Here is an 11528-nt window from a genome sequence, read left to right on the forward strand (position 1 = left end):
CAGCCTTGCCAGGAAGGCAAATCTCTTCTTGGATAGATCCATGGCTGTTAGAACTGGTCACTGTGGTGCTGGCAGCTGGGCTAGTGCATCGTGTGTACCATTTTGTACTGTTTCTGACTGCTCCATGGCACTGCAGCAGCCCCTCCCTGGAGCAGGCACCCACAGCAGAACGTGTCCATCTGGCTTGCTGCTGGTACAGCAGCTGCCAGCCTGACCTTTTGGTGTGTGGCTCTTCCCTGGTACTTCCCAAATTAAAAGCATGTGGGCCTTCTGCAAAGCTGCTGCTTCACTCTAACAGTCCTCATGATCTACATTAGCACTGGTGTTAGTCCTGCCTAAACTTCTCCAGATGCAGAACAAGCCATCTTTGCTATCAGGACACAGAGAGAGCCCCTTAGGAATCTTTGCCCCACTGCTGTGTAACACAAAGGGTCAGGCAGCACTTTTGAGCTTTTTGGGCTGTGAGCTTAGGAGAGGTGAACAAAAAAGTAAAGAGAACAGAACACAACAGGGAACTTCATTTTATTCTTGCTCCTTAAGGTCTAAGTCTTGCCCAGCTATGTGGTACCCAGCCAAACTGGGCACACCACTGAGAGAATCACCAGAAGGATGAACCTGCATCTACCTTAACTAGACAATTTTGCACTGACAAGAAGACCTAGGTGGCTTTCCAGGCTGTTTCATGCACAGCCCTCCCCATGGTCACAGCTAATAATTTTATGTGGTGTGCATGTTCTTACGGGAACACAGCCCAGCGGAAAAAGACTGCACACATAATTAAATGTAGCCCTCCCAAGTGACTGCTCTGCTTGCAAGGCACCTGCAGCTGGGTGAAAAAGATGAAACTTCAAGCCTCCACACATCTGGGCTTGCAGCAGACTGTAGTCACTGCAGACTTAGACACAGGAGCTTAGCATATACAGAGGTTCACGAAAAGCAGGCGTGGTGTCTGCCCCCTCTCTTCACCTACTGGTGGGCTGGTGGGCTGGGCATAGCTGGCACACCCTTTGGAAAGACTGCAGGTGGGTTTGGCAGCCTGGACGTCTCTGCATGTTTGCCAGTGCTGGGGAAGGAGGACGCAAAGGACAGCAGCGCACACAAAGCTGTGTCCTTGTAACTTGGTCACCCCAGGGTGTGGGTGGAGTAAGCCCAATGTTCAAGGCACTGAAGTGGGAACCTGGGCAAACAGCAGTGAGGTAGTGTCTGAGACCACAGAGCAAATATTTGCCTGCAATGCATTAAGGGAGATAACTGAAAGGCAGCCAACAAAGGGTGGAGGAGTCTGGTGGAGACAAGGCCCTGCTTGTTTGCCCAGCAGTGCAAAGGACATAAATGCAAAATCAGGGCCATTTGGGCCTCTCAAGAAGCTGTAAAAGGTGAAAAACAAGAGGGGGCCTGTTACAGCCCGTCTGCATGTGCCTAAATGCCCTCTGAGCCCTAGTTGCTCACCTGCCTCTCATCTGCTGGCTTGTACCTCTGAGAAGCAGCTTTCCAGGCAGGGACAGGGAGGTTAAATGCTTTTCCTGTGCTGTCTCTCTTGCTCCACACCTGCAGAAGGAGCTGAGCTTTGCCTGGGAAGATGGAGGTGGGGGGTGAGCACAGCTGGCACCAGCTCTTGATCCCATCTTGAGCTTCCAAACCTCACAGTTTGCATGGTCAAACAAACTGCATCTACCTCCTGCTGGATCTGTGGCATTAGGTTTTTCATGATGCACTCAGTTAGGAAGCTTTGTTACCTGATTAGGATGCAGGAGCAGGATGCAAGAGTAGATCATGGACTTACCACCAAGGCAGAATTAGAGCCCCTTATGTTCAAGGAATCAGATTTTAAAAGGCAGAAAATATTTTTTGTGATGCTTTATTCTGAGCAGCAGCAAAAATCAGGCTCTGTCTAGACCAGACAGATGTTTGGGTTGGTGCCAAGTTGGTGACATCATTTTTTTAGTACCTGGTTTTGCTGTTCAACAATTCCATGTGTATCCTGCTTTCTCAGACAGATTTGGTAGCACAGGGAAGGCTTCATCCCGGTGGTGACAGCTGTCTTGGACCCAGAAGTGGGAGTTTTGATGTAACTGTGTCTTCCTCAACATCACTGGAGCAAGAAGTCCTGGCTCCTGGCAAGGCAGAGATCACAAGGGCATCTCCTTTCACTCCACTGCCCCTCTCCCAGAGCTCTTTGGATGGTTTTCTTTCAGGTTTCTTCCACTTTTTGCTATGAAAATCCTTGTTGAGTCAGACATCACCTTCACATTCAGAGGTGAAAAACTGCTCATGTACTGCTCTACCCTTCAAGTGAAGCCTCCTGGCCTCTTTGGAAATGAAGAGGTGCTGGATGATACACTCCAACACCTGAAAAGAAAGAGTTATGTCCCTGAGGAATAATCAATTATGTCCCTGAGGAATGGTTAATCTTCCATGCCTGGACTGGATAACGCTTCCTTCCTTCAGTAACTGTTATGGGCAGAGGTAGGTAGCCCTGGTGAAGGGGCCAGCCACCAGAACCTGCCCTGCTCTCTGTGTTGTTGCATTTCTCCCCATCTCTGGACTTCATGTAGGGGCTGTGCCCCCAGGGGAAAAGCCTGCCCTTCAAAGGCATCTACCTCACACCCATCCAAGAGAAACCTGGGAAAGAAGGGCTGATGGTAGTGTGGGAATTATGATTATTTTCTCAACTGATTTGGGTTGTTTTGCACTCCCTTTTTGTCCCAAAACTGTTGCAAGCTGGAAACATGGTACCAGGTTCTGCAAAACTGCTTGCTCAAGGACAGTGAGACTGTGGAGCCATTTGACATAGCTCCCTGGCTGACAGCAGCAGACACCTCAGAAAAGAGTATGATAAAATACCTTCCTTCAGCTACTGCTGATAAGCATTTGGGAACTTTTGGATGGAAAGGTTGTTCTGGGGCTTCCATGTTTATCAGTTCTTATGGAACTAATGTCACAGGTTTGTTTAGAAGCTTTGTGGAGCTGTAGAAACTCTTAACACCTCCGGTTCTGTCAGCAGAGGGTAACTGTGTGTCCTGTGGAGCAGCTCATCCTTTTGCTGAATTTAGAAACTATTCTCTGCTAACTCCCTCTGGTGTCACCCACACCTGCTGGTATCAGAAGAGGTGAGTAGTGGTTTTCCTGTCACATCTCCCATCAGAGTCCTGGTTTAAGATCTCTGCTGTACCTTCTCTGTTTAGCAGGTGAAGCATTCTAGTACCTTTGCTGTGTCCAGGCAGAGAACTGTGCTTTACTTCCAGTTTCCCAGAGTCTGCCCTCTCTTGTCACTGGACCCATCTTGAGATGGGGAGACCAGAACTAGCTGGAGGGCTCACAGTGAAGAAGAGTAAGAATTCTCTAGTCACATATACCAGAGGATTAAATTACCTTCATTACCTCTCTCATAATTCTCAGCCTTTTATTTGCTTTTCTAACCACTGCTGAGCACACCAAAACATTCACAGCAGCTCTTGGGTCTCTTCCTGAGTGGCAACAGCTGACATGGAGTTCATCAGTCAGCACCCACGGAAAGGATTGCTTTTGTCCCGTGCCCACTACTTTGTGTTCATCAGAGCTGCATTTCATCTGCTAATTTATTGCCCAATTATTCTGACATTGTGGGCACATTCTGATGTTGTTAAGTAAAGAGACAGAGCTTGTTAGACTCTTGTCTGCCAGGTAAACCTTGGGAATATGAGTAAGGAGAGCAGGATCCCTGAGCTTGCAAAGCATCTGAAATAAGAGTGTAAAGGTATAACTTATCCTGTCCTCAATGAATTTAATATTGCTACTTGTCAGAAAAACAGAGATCAAAGATTGATATATAGAGATCTACCAATCCACTCTTGTTTGAGTTGTTTTTCTTTTGGGTCAGCCTCTGGATCTGGTTATGCCTTTGGAAAACCTAAGGCTGCTCCAAATGCTGGATTGCACTTCAGCGCCCAGTGTTGTTGCTGGGGAGTGGTGACTTTCCCCACAGCAGATGGAGCGCTCATGTGACACTTCGTACACTATGTATCATCTATTTACATCTTTTTTTACATTAGCAACAGATGGCTTGGCATAATTATATTTTTTAAATTAGGGGGAATATGTATCTAAAACTTCACACATTTTCTAGAGCCTATTTTACTATTCCTTTTTACTTTTGCAGCAACAGCGCTGAGGTCTTAAGGAAGGACCTCCCTTGTCCTTCCATCACCTTCTGTGAAGAGGTGTCACACTAAACAGGCAGGTAGATACAGTATAGCAGTAAGCAAGCAGAAACTCCCCTGGTCCTGCAAAGGGAGAGGAAAAGGCAGCTTGGAAGGGAGCAACACAAAAGGGAGAAGAAACAGACTTTTGGGCAGTAGTAGGAGGGAAGGGGAAAAAGAGAAGCACCAGGAGTGACAAAATATACCTTCAAAAGCTAATTGAACTCAAGCCCTACAAAAGCATAACCTTACTTCAGAAATACAAAACCTAGCAAAACCTGAGTTCAGCAGTTAGTTTCTTCATGGTCCCTTTTTTTGGCATTTAAGGCTGTAAGCGTGGGGTCTCTGATACTGAATTTTTCTCAGGAAATATGAGACTTGTCGTGAAGAAGGGTTAATGTAAACCAGGACTTTTCCATGCTCATGTGACTCTCAAAGCTGGGGCTGTAAGCAGGCTGCTTTGGTTTAGCAGTGCTGATGCTGTTAGAAGAAAATAAGAGGCACTTGTTAAGACTATGGGAAGAGATACAGCATAGACCATGAGCAGCCAAGATTCTGAAATCTCTTTATCAGACCACATTTGCCTGGAAAGTAAAAGGTCCTTGAACAACGAGGAGTGAAATCCATCCTCAACATTGCCAAATGAATCATCATTCTTGTGCACAATGTCAAACCTTGAACACCTGGCAATGTTCAAACTGCTGCCTTTTGTTGGGAAGGGACTGGGGTTTAGTGGGAGTGGGCCTTCAGAGAAGGGCAGGAGAATGCAATCGGGACAGACCAGGTTTAATCTGCATTCTTTACTGCAAAGGGCTGTGTCAGAGGGAAAGGAGATCCACGGGTGAGCACATCTGTCCATCATTGCCACAGTGCTGTCCATAGGCAAGTACATGATTTTTCTGGTGCCAAGAGGAAGAATTAGAGTACAGCTCTGGATGGAAACATCTCTCAGGCAATGGCCCATGGGCGGTACCAAGATCTGCAGACAGGGCTCTGGGCAAAGGCTGTGGTACCCCTTGGTGACCAGCAGGCTATGTGTTTGTAAGTAGATCTTTCCCAGCTCAGGCATGCACACCTGCTGAGATGTCATTCTTTTGCCAGATTACTTTGGCCCATGCACCTTTGCTGCAGTGTATCAGATGATGTGCCTACTGGTTCTTGCTTGGTGTTTCTCAGCAAGCAAACATGGTATGGTGGGTGGATGCAAACCTAGTTTACATTTTTACACTACTTTTACTCCTCTGTAAATCCTACTCAGTAATGACTAATCCCCAAGCTGATTCCCCTTTCCCATTCGGATTATTTTATTTTTGCGAAATTTCTGTACTTGATAAAATTTAACCCTTTAGGGTCTTCTTGTTTTGATTTTTCACATGCTATATGGAAAAGTGGTTTGCTCTAAAGCAGTACCCCAATTAAATTAAAGGACATATCCCTTCCAGGAAAGGATAAGTACCCAACAAGAATGTACAGAAAGTGCAGATTGAAAAAGAAACTATGCCAGATACCTACAAGGAGTCAGGTGAGGTATCTGGGTATAGGTGTACTTTCCAGAGGAGCCCACCTGTCCTGTGTCTGTTCCTGAATCTTCCCATGATGTCAGGGACATAGCTTGGGCTATGCAGTCTCTACTTACCTGCCCTCATCTTTATCAAGATTGACACACACAGGAGTCACTGGGTAGTGACTGGCTGAAGCAAACAGAGCAGAAGGACAGAAGCAAGCTCATGTTAAGCTTCTCTGAAAAGCATTGTGCAACCAATTCATTCCTTCTGGGCTCTGGACACTATACCTGCAGCAGCTCAAAGAAGAAACAGATACCCTGAGAAGCCAGGTGGTGCCCAAAAAAGTTGGAAAGCCCTGCTGCAAGATGAAGGAGCACAGTGTGAGGACAACCCCACCAACTCACAGGGGTGAGGGCCAGCTGTCACCTCCAGCTCAGCCCTGTCTCTGGGGAATGGCTTTCCTCTGCAGTGTACAGCAAAGCTGCTCTGTGGTGCCGAGGGAGCAGTGGGGTGCACCTTGCTTTGCTGCAGCACCCCTCCGTTGGCTCACCAATGCTGAGGGCCAATGCCCAGCCCGCGGCTTCATCCTGGCCTTGCTTTTTGTCTGCCTCACCCTCCTCATGAGATCACCATGGGCCTCTGTTAGGATCTGACCTCACTACCCCTCATACCTTGCTGGGGGCTGTTGTTTAGGGATTTCCTGGCCAGCTAGTGCTCCCCTGACTCCCTCTCTCTTTCAAAGGGCAAAGATCTCCCTGCTTTCCTCTTCCATTCCTGGCAATGAAACATCAGCAATTGGGGATTATGGGATGTTTCAGCTATCACCTACACCCCTTTGCCCCAGATCTACCACAGCAGCTGCAGTGCCCCTGTGAGTCACTGAGGCCGTCACTGAGGGCAGCAGCCCACAGTGAGCAGGAGAACAGGAGGTAGGACGGAAGTTCTGCCAGGGCTGGGGCAGTGTGGCTAATTCTGCTGCTGATCTAACATCTCTAAAAAAATATTATCAATAACCTGTTTCGTCCAAGCAAAGTGAATCAAAAGGGAAAATATGAATTCAGTGAAGGGTTTGCCCAGCAGCTCAATATGGGAAATTCATGGGATTTCCAGAGAAGCAGCTTTGTTGGCACCATGTTGCCAGTCCTTGTGATTTTAATCAAGTATCTTACATGGTTGGTTTCTTTCCTAGGGTTCTTGCAGTTGCAGTATGATTACTGAGTTTTCTCTTCTTCTTTTCATATTGAGGCAATCTTTACTTGTGGGAGCTGTGAAAGAAATCATGAGAACAAGAAGCCCAGGGGCCCAAAATACCTATATGTAAATAAAGGTTAACACCACAGAGATTATTTTCAAAGCAATGCTTTGTTTTTCATCAAGAAAAGACTTGTACCTGACAACCACAACGACAGAGAAAACCAGTCTCTCCAGATGTGACTGAAACTGAATGCAACTGCTCCTTATATGTGGGCTCTTCTCCAGCCTCCCAGGCGCAAACACAGCCTGCTTAAATAGGAGGTCTGCGTGATGCCTTGTTCCTTCTGGTGCTTCACTCTCCACTTGCAGCTACCAGACCAGGGAAGTTATAGGTGTAAGGAAAAAGTCTGCTGGACTTCAGATCCTGCACCTTTTTTTGGAAAAGGCACCAGACCCAGAATGCCTAGCTGCTTGCACGGACAGGAGGCAGAACCACGGAGCTGTAGTAAACTGTCTTCAGGTTGCTGCATGAGGAGTTTCGCCCTTTAACAACAGACACATCTAGCTTCCCTCCATGCCTGTGAGATGCAAAAGCACTAAGGGGTTGGCTGGAATGGATATTCAGGGGTAAGGTGGGAACTGTTGCAGTATATAAGTAAGCAATTCATCAAAATTTGTTTTGTGATCTTCATTTTGATCCTTGCAGAGAACAGTAAGAAAGTAGGAGGGGAATGAACAAAACAGCCAAAGACTGCAAGGAAAAGAGAAATTAAACTAGAGCAGCTTCAGGTCATGTTGGTCAGATGCTGAAGACCATAGACAAACCGTCATAAGCTAGCAAAATGATGAGGCATATTTTGGGTCAGCCTGCATTAAACTCATTACCATGACCCTCCTTAGAGCCCACACATAATAGCAACCACATCAGACAGCATCAAGTCCTGGCAACTAGACGGTAAATAAGGCTGGAAGATAAAAATGTGACCTTCTGCTCTGGAGAGTAAGGACACATCCCATGCAATGATGGGAAGCCTATCCCTGAAAAAGGTGGTTTATCAAGTAGTTCTTGACTGCCCTGTATAAAGTGTGGATTATTTTCAGGTTTTGTTTTATCCCCGTCTTGGTAAAAGAAGAAATGAGTTTCCAGAATGAAGGCAAAAGGGGGAAGGGGTAGAAAACAATTCTTGACTGTGAAGCACAGCATATGCTAGTGTGAAGCTGAACAGCTTTCCATGAAACATATTCTAGCCAAGCTATTACTAACACCTGATACACCCATGGTCCCCCATCAGTTGCCTGCCAGCAGTGAGCAATGGACTCAATATTATCAATTTTGTTCCTTTCCCCTCTCCTTCTCTCCCACCAATTAATCATCTGTTAATCATGAGAAACAGTCCTCTACTTGGAAAATATCAGACAAACAAGGAGTTTTGCCAATAAAATGGAATATCATAGTAAATAATCTTAGAGGTGTCCTGAAATAAGGTGCAGCCATATTGTTATGCCATAGATTTTAAACACTGCTATTAAGTAAAATTCCTGGGAAAAGTTAAGCTGGTCAGGTCTGCCAGCTGATGCAGACAGGTAATGTGTGTCAGAAACACCATGACCAATAAATGATGAGATCAAGCTTCTTTGGTCTTACATCTATTAAGGCCCAGACAAGCTGGCTTGAAAGCAGCCACCTTTTCATTGTCCTGCCCTTTCCCCAGGCAGGACTAGCTGTGCAAAAAACAGTCCCTACAGGTGTCAGCCTGCCTTCAGAGGCCTCCCAGGAGAGGTTCCACAACACAAAATCCCCTGCCCAATCACTTTGGCAAATTTGTTCTAGTCGAAGTCTCATTTGCTATCATTCAAACTCTGGCCATATGGGTTTCTCCAGTCCTACATAACACAGAAAAAACAATCTTGTTTTAACATAAATAAAGACTCATATCTTCATCAGTCTATCCAGTAGTCAAAATACCAGTTTCTTCAACCCTTATTTCTGGATTTATTTTATAGTCTTGTCACAATTCTTGCGCCTTCCATCTAGCATTAGCATAAACAAAGAGAGACAAGATATTCACATGTCCTCATATGAGGCCATGGAGTACCATGAGGGCCATACATACCAAGGAGAGTATATTATACAGTTAGAAATTTACTTTAGGAGGACCCTTTACTTTAGGAGGACACCCCAACCTGCCACACCCTTTGATTTCACCTGTTCAGTAGAGCAGCCCTAACATTTGACATGAAGGTTGTGATAGAAATCCCATGGCAAGATCTGAGATTACTTATATCATTTTATGTGGATGCCGAGGTGACAAACAGATAAGGCAGCATGGTACAGATGGGGCATACTAAGAGGCTGAATCCAAGCTGTAGAATATGAAATTGAGCTCTAAACTCCTGCTCTTTTCCCCTGCTTTAGCACTATTAATTATTTATTATTTGGATAGACTTCTCATGCCCTGAATGAAAAAAATTCTCACCTTACAGAAAGTACCTCTACTTACCACAGTGTCTAATGATGTGCTGTCCATATGGGAGCAGGACCTCAAGACCTAGGGCTGCTCTAATCCTCTAAAAATCCCTAAGTTGAATAAGACTGAAATTCAGCAGCTTCTTCCCTAGTTTAAAAATTCAGCACACACAACAGGGAAGAAGGCAACCTACTAGGACACCTAATCTCATAGAAATAGGGACAGTAAGACTTACTGCTCTGTCTCCATGGAACAAATGCCCATGTAGCTTTCAGTATGGGCGACTAACAGGCAGTTTTCTGTTTGGCTGACAGCTGGAAGCAGAAAACCTACCCAAAACTGCAACAATACAAGAGACCTCCTAAAAAATCCATGTCCTTTGGCAGCCTTGGCTGAGGAACTTTCAAGCGTTAAGATGAGCTTTTGCAAGCACATGGGCATCAGGTGTCAGGACAAGTGTAGCATGTTCATTCATCAAACATTCAACCTGATTTACAGCATCTTACCAGTTATTCAATTACACATTTTCTGTAAACATTGGAATTGTGTACCAAAGCAGGCTACAAAGTTAACAAAGGCTTGGCCCAACTTGGCACTGGACTTCCCAGCTATGATTTGTCAAGGCATTTTTTAGCAGAATGGATCATGTCTTCCTGATGCCTTCATTCTGGAAACTCATTTCTTCTTTTATCAAGACGGGGATAAAACAAAACCTGAAAATAATCCACACTTTATACAGGGCAGTCAAGAACTACTTGATAAACCACCTTTTTCAGGGATAGGCTTCCCATCATTGCATGGGATGTGTCCTTACTCTCCAGAGCAGAAGGTCACATTTTTATCTTCCAGCCTTATTTACCGTCTAGTTGCCAGGACTTGATGCTGTCTGATGTGGTTGCTATTATGTGTGGGCTCTAAGGAGGGTCATGGTAATGAGTTTAATGCAGGCTGACCCAAAATATGCCTCATCATTTTGCTAGCTTATGACGGTTTGTCTATGGTCTTCAGCATCTGACCAACATGACCTGAAGCTGCTCTAGTTTAATTTCTCTTTTCCTTGCAGTCTTTGGCTGTTTTGTTTATTCCCTTCCTACTTTCTTACTGTTCTCTGTAAGGATCAAAATGAAGATCACAAAACAAATTTTGATGAATTGCATACTTATATACTGCAACAGTTCCCACCTTACCCCTGAATATCCATTCCAGCCAACCCCTTAGTGCTTTTGCATCTCGTGACATGAATTAAGAAAAGCTCAGGACTGCAGCACAGAGAAGGCACATCCAGTTCTTCCAAGCCCAATCTTCATATTCCTATAAACTTACAGGGACTATTTTCTGTTTGCTTACATTCTCATACACCTGGCTTTATGCTTGAGGATTGTTATGTGAAGGTGCTAACTGATCATCTGTACTGGTTTATCAGCCTGAAACCTCAGTGCTCATGGATCTGATGGAATGGGTTGGACTGCTAGGGAAGGACATCTGACGTACAATACGCTTCTGGGACTAAGATCTTAGAAACTTTGTAATCTTTATTTTGGCAATCATAAAGACGAAAACCACTGAGGTAACTCTAAACATCCTGACCACAGACACTACAACAAAAACAGATCACAACTGCAGAAAAGTTACTGCCTGTAGAATCCTAGGAGACAAGAGGGCTAATGTGTATGTCTCAAAAAGTGATAGCCAGATGGAGCTATGGATTGTTGGTTATAACAGCCAGGAATTATTGGTAATAATACACTGAGAAAGAACAGGATGTGGCTGGAGAAGAGGCCATAAGGAGGTAGAGCAGCACATTTCTGGGACAAACATCCTAGTTCTGGCTCCTGGAGATGAGCACAACACAGCACAAGTGCAGGGATGAGGCTGAGAAGTGGGCATGGACTGTAAGAGGGGATTGAGACCACCAAAGATCCCCAAAGCCATCCCCAACCCATTTCCAGAAAAGTCTAGAGGAGTGGACTGCACAGGGTTGCTAATTTGCATAGAAAGTGAGAAACTTATCTCCAAGGTGGGGACATTTATTTGTAAAAGGTATTCCAACCAAGCCCACATGTGTGGACATCCCCAGGACACCCCAGATGGATCAATGCTGGAGCTAGGACTGATGATCTCTCTTTCCCTCTCTCCTTTCTTCTCTTTCTCCCGCTTTAATTAATTTCTCTCTTTCTCTCTCC

This window comes from Ammospiza nelsoni, chromosome Z (genome assembly GCF_027579445.1).
Source record: "Ammospiza nelsoni isolate bAmmNel1 chromosome Z, bAmmNel1.pri, whole genome shotgun sequence".
In the NCBI taxonomy this organism is placed as follows: Eukaryota; Metazoa; Chordata; class Aves; order Passeriformes; family Passerellidae; genus Ammospiza; species Ammospiza nelsoni.